The sequence below is a fragment of the Zingiber officinale genome, chromosome 11B, assembly GCF_018446385.1.
Source record: "Zingiber officinale cultivar Zhangliang chromosome 11B, Zo_v1.1, whole genome shotgun sequence".
Lineage (NCBI taxonomy): Eukaryota > Viridiplantae > Streptophyta > Magnoliopsida > Zingiberales > Zingiberaceae > Zingiber > Zingiber officinale.
Window position 1 is genome coordinate 56,057,104 of NC_056007.1, and position 6,223 is coordinate 56,063,326.

Consider the following 6,223-nt stretch of genomic DNA (forward strand, 5'->3'; position numbering starts at 1 on the left):
CGATCGATGGCTTATCGAGGTTCTTCGATCGGTGCACCGATCGAAAGCAAAAGGCAAAGAGAAAGGAGGATCGGTGCGTGGACCGATCCAAATGATCGGTCCACGGACCGATCAGAGACGATCGAAGAACTTGGGCGAGTTCTGTGAAGAAGCTGATCGATCCGGGACCGATCGACAGTCTGATCGGTCCCCAAGACCGATCGAGAGATCTGACCGATCGGGCCACCGATCGGTCCTGCCGCGTAGCAGCTAGTTCTCTCTTCTTCTTCGCGGTATAAAAGAGGGCTGGGACTTGGTGAAACTCTCTCCTTTAGCTACTTCTTCTTCCTTCTAGAAGTTCTCTCCTGCCTGCTTCTTCTGCTTGAGCTTTGTTGAGCTCGTTGGGTGCTAAAGCTTCGCGTGAGCTTCTTCCTGTTGCTGGTTTTCTAGCTAGGCTTGGATCCGAGAAGCTGCTGCTTCACCAGGGTTCCTGCTGACTTCAAGAAGGCAAGCAAGTGTTGTTTACATTTCTGTTCTTGTTTTCTTGTTCCTATTTGTACTCCTATTGCTGTTGTAAAGATTGTGGTGAGGTTTCTCCACCCACAAGGAGTATCTATTTGCCGGGTTTCCGGGGACTCATCCACCGACGGATTGGTAGGCTTCGTCCACCTTACGGACACACCGAGGAGTAGGAGTTCATCTCCGAACCTCGTTATATGGTTTGTCTTTCTTCTCCTGTTTTCTTTCTACATTGTATTTCCGCTGCACTAACCTAATCGTAGGAAGAAACGCGAAAGATTGGGGTCGGCTATTCACACCCCCCTCTCTAGCCGTACAAAGGATCCTAACAGATCTCATACCCAAGAAGGCCTAGTGCCTCGCCATGTTTGACCTGGGAGTCAATTTTAGAAATAAATATTTAATCAACTTTATAACATAGGTCGAACTTGGAACAATAGTGTTAAGTTCCGCTTGCGATCTAAGTCTAAACCATTAAGAATAGATAAGTTAAATTTGGAATCAAGAATGTTAAGTTCCATTTGCGATTCCGAATTTAATTTCTAAAGAACACAATAGGTTGTTAGGAAAGGTTCGACACTTGTACAAAATTTTTGTACAGTTGGAACCAGTACGATCTTCCTAGGACCAACCAACAGGAGGAAAGGAGATGAATAATGCATAGGGACATTAACCAACATCATAATGAAACTGAAATCCTAGAATTGCTTCCCAAACTATTTCTCACATCCTCTTAAGCTCAACCCCTCTCAAGATCAATTCTCTCTCAACCTCCTCTCCCTCTCTTCAATCACTCTCGTTAGTTTGCAAGCACCAAAGCCAACTTTCGACCATTTAGATAACTTACTTTATGACATATCCAGTGCTTAATCAACAGTCCTCATAGGATCAATATTTTTTATCACTTGATAATATCCATGTACTTGTGGGCACACATCAAGTTTTTGGCGTTGTTGCTAGGGATTATTTTCGATTAACATTAGTTGATTAACATATGAGTTACTCTAGGAATTTTTTTCCTTTTGCTTTTTGCATTCTCCTTCTTATTTTCATTATACATTTTATTTCTTGTGTTTAATTTTGCATTTTTATTTTTTTCATAATTTTTTTAGATATCATGAGCATTAATATGTCAAGCAGGCCTTTAAGAGAATTTTTCACACCCATGAGTGCAAGATCAAGATCTCCCATTGATGAAAATTATAATTCAGAAGATGATTAATTTGAGTTTCTTTGTACAGTGTGTGGCAGTACATCTCATCCATCTGCTATTTGTCACTTCTTTCAAAAAGCTGCTAATACTCTGGAACTTTAGTATTTGGTAGATACATATGAGCAAGTTCTTGATACTTCTGGCTATGACTGGGGAGATTATCAAATTCAGAACCTTTAACCCCAGCTAATTCTAGAGTAGAGTGAGCAATCACTATCCCAGTAGCAAAACCCTAACCTGCCTCAACATGACAATCAATTTTGGATGGACCATCAAAATTTGGACTACAACTGCATATGAAATGTTGAGCATACTTCCCAAGTAAATCAGAGTCTGTCAGAGTTTCTGGATGATTCATCATTAAATGGAACACATCATTCACAACTAGATAAGCCGACTGACTGGGAGAACTCCCACCGCCCAAATACTCTTGCTCTCAGTCAGATGAAGACCACAACACAAGCATTTGAAGAGCTAATGGTACAATAGGGGATCCTAGTTCTACGGATATTACAACAAATTTTTGATAATGTTGTTGATCCTTCTATTGATGATATTGATGTTAGTAGACTCTTCACTACTTATGATGGTGATGTGGTGGATAAAAGTGTAGGGACATCGTCCCAAGAATCACCTCCTTTGATCACACAACCAATTGATACTATGGAATTTATAAGAATAGAATTGGTTGATGATAAATATCTAGAGACTTGTGCAATGGAAGCAAAGTCCTAAGAATCACCACTTTCAGAGGCACCACCACTTGAGCGAGAGCTAGAGCCACTATTAGATCTAGAAGTAGTCACATCCACTGGTTTGGAACTTTCTGGTACCTTTCAGCAATGCAAGATTAGTTGTCACGCCCCCAAAGGAGTCTCTGCCAGACAAAAATCCGGCAACATCTCCCCTGTACCGGTGACAATCTGAAGCATCACTACAAGCAAAATACATCAGCCACATGCGGCTGGAATATTTATATACACAACCACGCAGTTATAATAACAGCCCACACGGCTGGAATGAAACAATCACAACCACGCAGTTATATATATAACAGCCCACACGGCTGTACCAAAACACAGCGGAAAAACGAAGGAAAGCCCACACAACACAAATACATACAATGCATGTCGGCACGGCTTAAACACAAATACAACACCAAAACCATAGGATAGCCACATGGCTATACACAAATACAATGCCAAAAATAAGAAAAGAACATACAAAAGAAAACAAGCACGGTCTTCGGATGTGACGTAGGACCCGGCAGACAGGATACTCCAAGCGACACACCAACCATCTACCTGCTACTTGAAAACATAAATGTACAAATGCGGTGGTGAGTATAGGTAACTCAGCGGGTAATAGACAAGATAGTGCATGGTCCATAAACAAACATGGAGATCACAAGTATACAGTCTCAGTAGGGAATAAAGAACATGATCATACTATCATAATCAATGCACCTAAACATATCTGACATAATAACCTGACATATAAACTGTACAAACCACAACCGACATAATGATAGATACATACCCAATCTGGAATCAACACCTGGTACAATGGTCAGTAAACTCACCATATCTGCAACAGATATACCCGTGACACCTGTGCAATATAAATACGACTGCATATACATGTAAAATAAATGACATGTATGCAGCATGGCAACCAAATGCAACAATCATATCGCAAACAAATGCAACATACCACAAACACATGCAACTAGTATCTACTAGGCATGTATGCAAATATATCTCCAACGATGCACCGCGCATCAAATGCAAATGTGCATGCATGCTCCATGGTCACCCCCGCCACCTCTCTAGACACCACGACCCCTGTATGGCCGAGAGGCTTGGGTCCGTGACAAACCGTACTAGCCTCCAGTACATGCACCGCTATAGGCGGCCGAAGAGGGCGGTCAGCTAAGTAGTTATATAACTACATAGCTAAGGGTCCCTGACCACTCATAACTCAAACCCTCTGCCTACTGTACCCTCAAGACCCACTACTCCAGAGTGGTCGAGGCTGACAGAATACTGAGCGGCTGAATGAGCACGACAGGACTAGCTCCACTCCTAGCTACCACTCTCCAACAGTGGCCGAATGGGCAGCTATAAACAACCAACAACTCTCTCACCACAAGGGAGACAATAGTCATCAGTATGCAATGAATGATAACATGATATATATACATATATAATCATGATACCGACACTGTCATCATCAATGCAATCCCCAAACCACATGAGTACACCACAATATGAGTAAAATCGTCATGATAAATCCACACATCCCACCGAACACATGTACACAACTACACAAGTATAATCAACCAAAAATCTCCAATAATCCCCCTGAACACATATGCACAGATCGTAAATACAATCAACATGTATCCTCCAATAATAACACAACGGACATGTGTATAAACCACAAACATACAATCTACATAACTCCTCCAAAAGTACATAACCAAACACGTATGTACATACAACATGCAAATGTAGGGTCAACATGATGACTCCTAAAACACATACCAAGCTACATACAATCCGCATTATGTACCCAATCAGCATGGTAATACTAACGCCCGACAGTCCCTACAAGACCTACTCTACACGTGTAATCACAATAGAGTAGATATCAAGAGCTGAGACTATATATGAATTAAATAGATCATCTCTAAGCTCAAGCAAAAGAAACAAGCAGGAAAAACAACAACCGAACACGATATAAGGTAAAGTAACCTAATCCGTCAAATAACAACCATGCACTAAGCTCAAAGAAAATCTACATAGAGGCAAAGGAAGAAATACCCGCCTTTAAAAGTCTCGTATCCAACAGAACCACCCCATGTCACGCTGCTCGTCCAGATCAAAGTCCTGCGATCACATGATATATACATATATTATTTAGCTAATCACATAATCAACAACTAGCTAAACTCATAACCTAATCCTACGTCGATTAGGTAACCCCGTTTAATTCCACCTAAAGATCCAATTAGATAATGAGTTCATTCTTAATTCACCAATAAATTCCTCAATTCTCACCAATCAAGCCTATCATAAATCCTTCAATTTTTCCACTCATTATCTACAATCCATTAATCAATCCAAAATAACTTGATTTATTCCCACAATCCATTAAACCATCTACTAGACATTATGAATCAATCCTACAATATTCATCCACCCAATCAATCCAAGATTCAACCAAATCAATATATCACATAAATGCAACCAAAACTCCATAGTTACCTCACCTTGATCCAAAACAAAATCCACACCCTTTGATGAAGAAATCCAAAGTTTGCTGTGGAGAAAAATGGAGCTTCTCCACCCATTTACAGCTGGTCCAACACAAATAGGTGCCCAAAATCAACACCTAGCATAAATCCAATACACAATCCTCAATCAATACATTCTCAATTAAGATTAAACCCAATAATTCATCCATTCTCTTAATTACCAATCCACTATATAGTCACTGCCATCCAAACAAAACAACCTAAATCAGTAGAAACCTAATCTAGCAATATACCAGCGAAACCAACAGAATTACCCTACTGGACATCACTTACCTTAAGGTTTGGTAGCAAAATCCAAATCCCACAACCCAACAAGACCTCTGCCGGCAGCTACCCAAGAAGCCCTACACCAATTCCTTCCAAAATCAATCCACAACCTAGCTGTAGAGCAATTAGTTTACTAAAACCCCAAAAATACAGAGTCTTACTCACCTCAAACAGGCCTCCACCTCTACACCGGAACCTTCACAGTCGCAAGAATTGAAGAAGATGAAGATCTGCTCACGGGAGGTCCATCACTAGGTTGATCCGAAGCTTTCCCCTAATCCAGGTCAAGATCAGAAACCACTCCCTCAATAATGCTTGAATCCACAACATTCCTCGTCACTGCCTTACCTCAACCGATCGCCTCCACTTGGTATCACGCGATCAATCTCATCTGGTGGAGATCCGGAATGCACTCCAGAGAACCGATTGAGGAAGGGAATCAGACAGGACTCGATCAGCCGGGAATGATGAGAATCGACCCCTCACCGCCGTGCCCTAGACGCCGACCAACAGTCGATCGCGAGCAAGAAACCACCGAGAAGACGACCTCTCAGGTGAAGATGGCCGGTACTGTCGAGATCCGGCGACATACCACAGGTGATGCGGAGAGAATGAGATCGCCGAGGAAAAACTCGCCCTCTGTCGACGTCGGGTCGCCTGCGTGAGAGAAGTCGAGAGAGAGGAAAATGAGAGGAGAAGAAGAATTGGTGGCTTGCTCCCTCAATGCTCCGGGGTTTGCTTTGTGCTGGCGACGCCGAGAGGAGAAGAGGAAGATCGCCGTTCGCTGGTGAGGCTCGGGACGAAATGAATGGGGGAAGAAGTTAGGGGAAGAATCGGTAGAAGATAGCAAATTTAGGTTTAATTAACATATATAACTTAACTTAGGTTTAGGTAATTAGAACCTAAGTTAATTCCTCAATCAAATC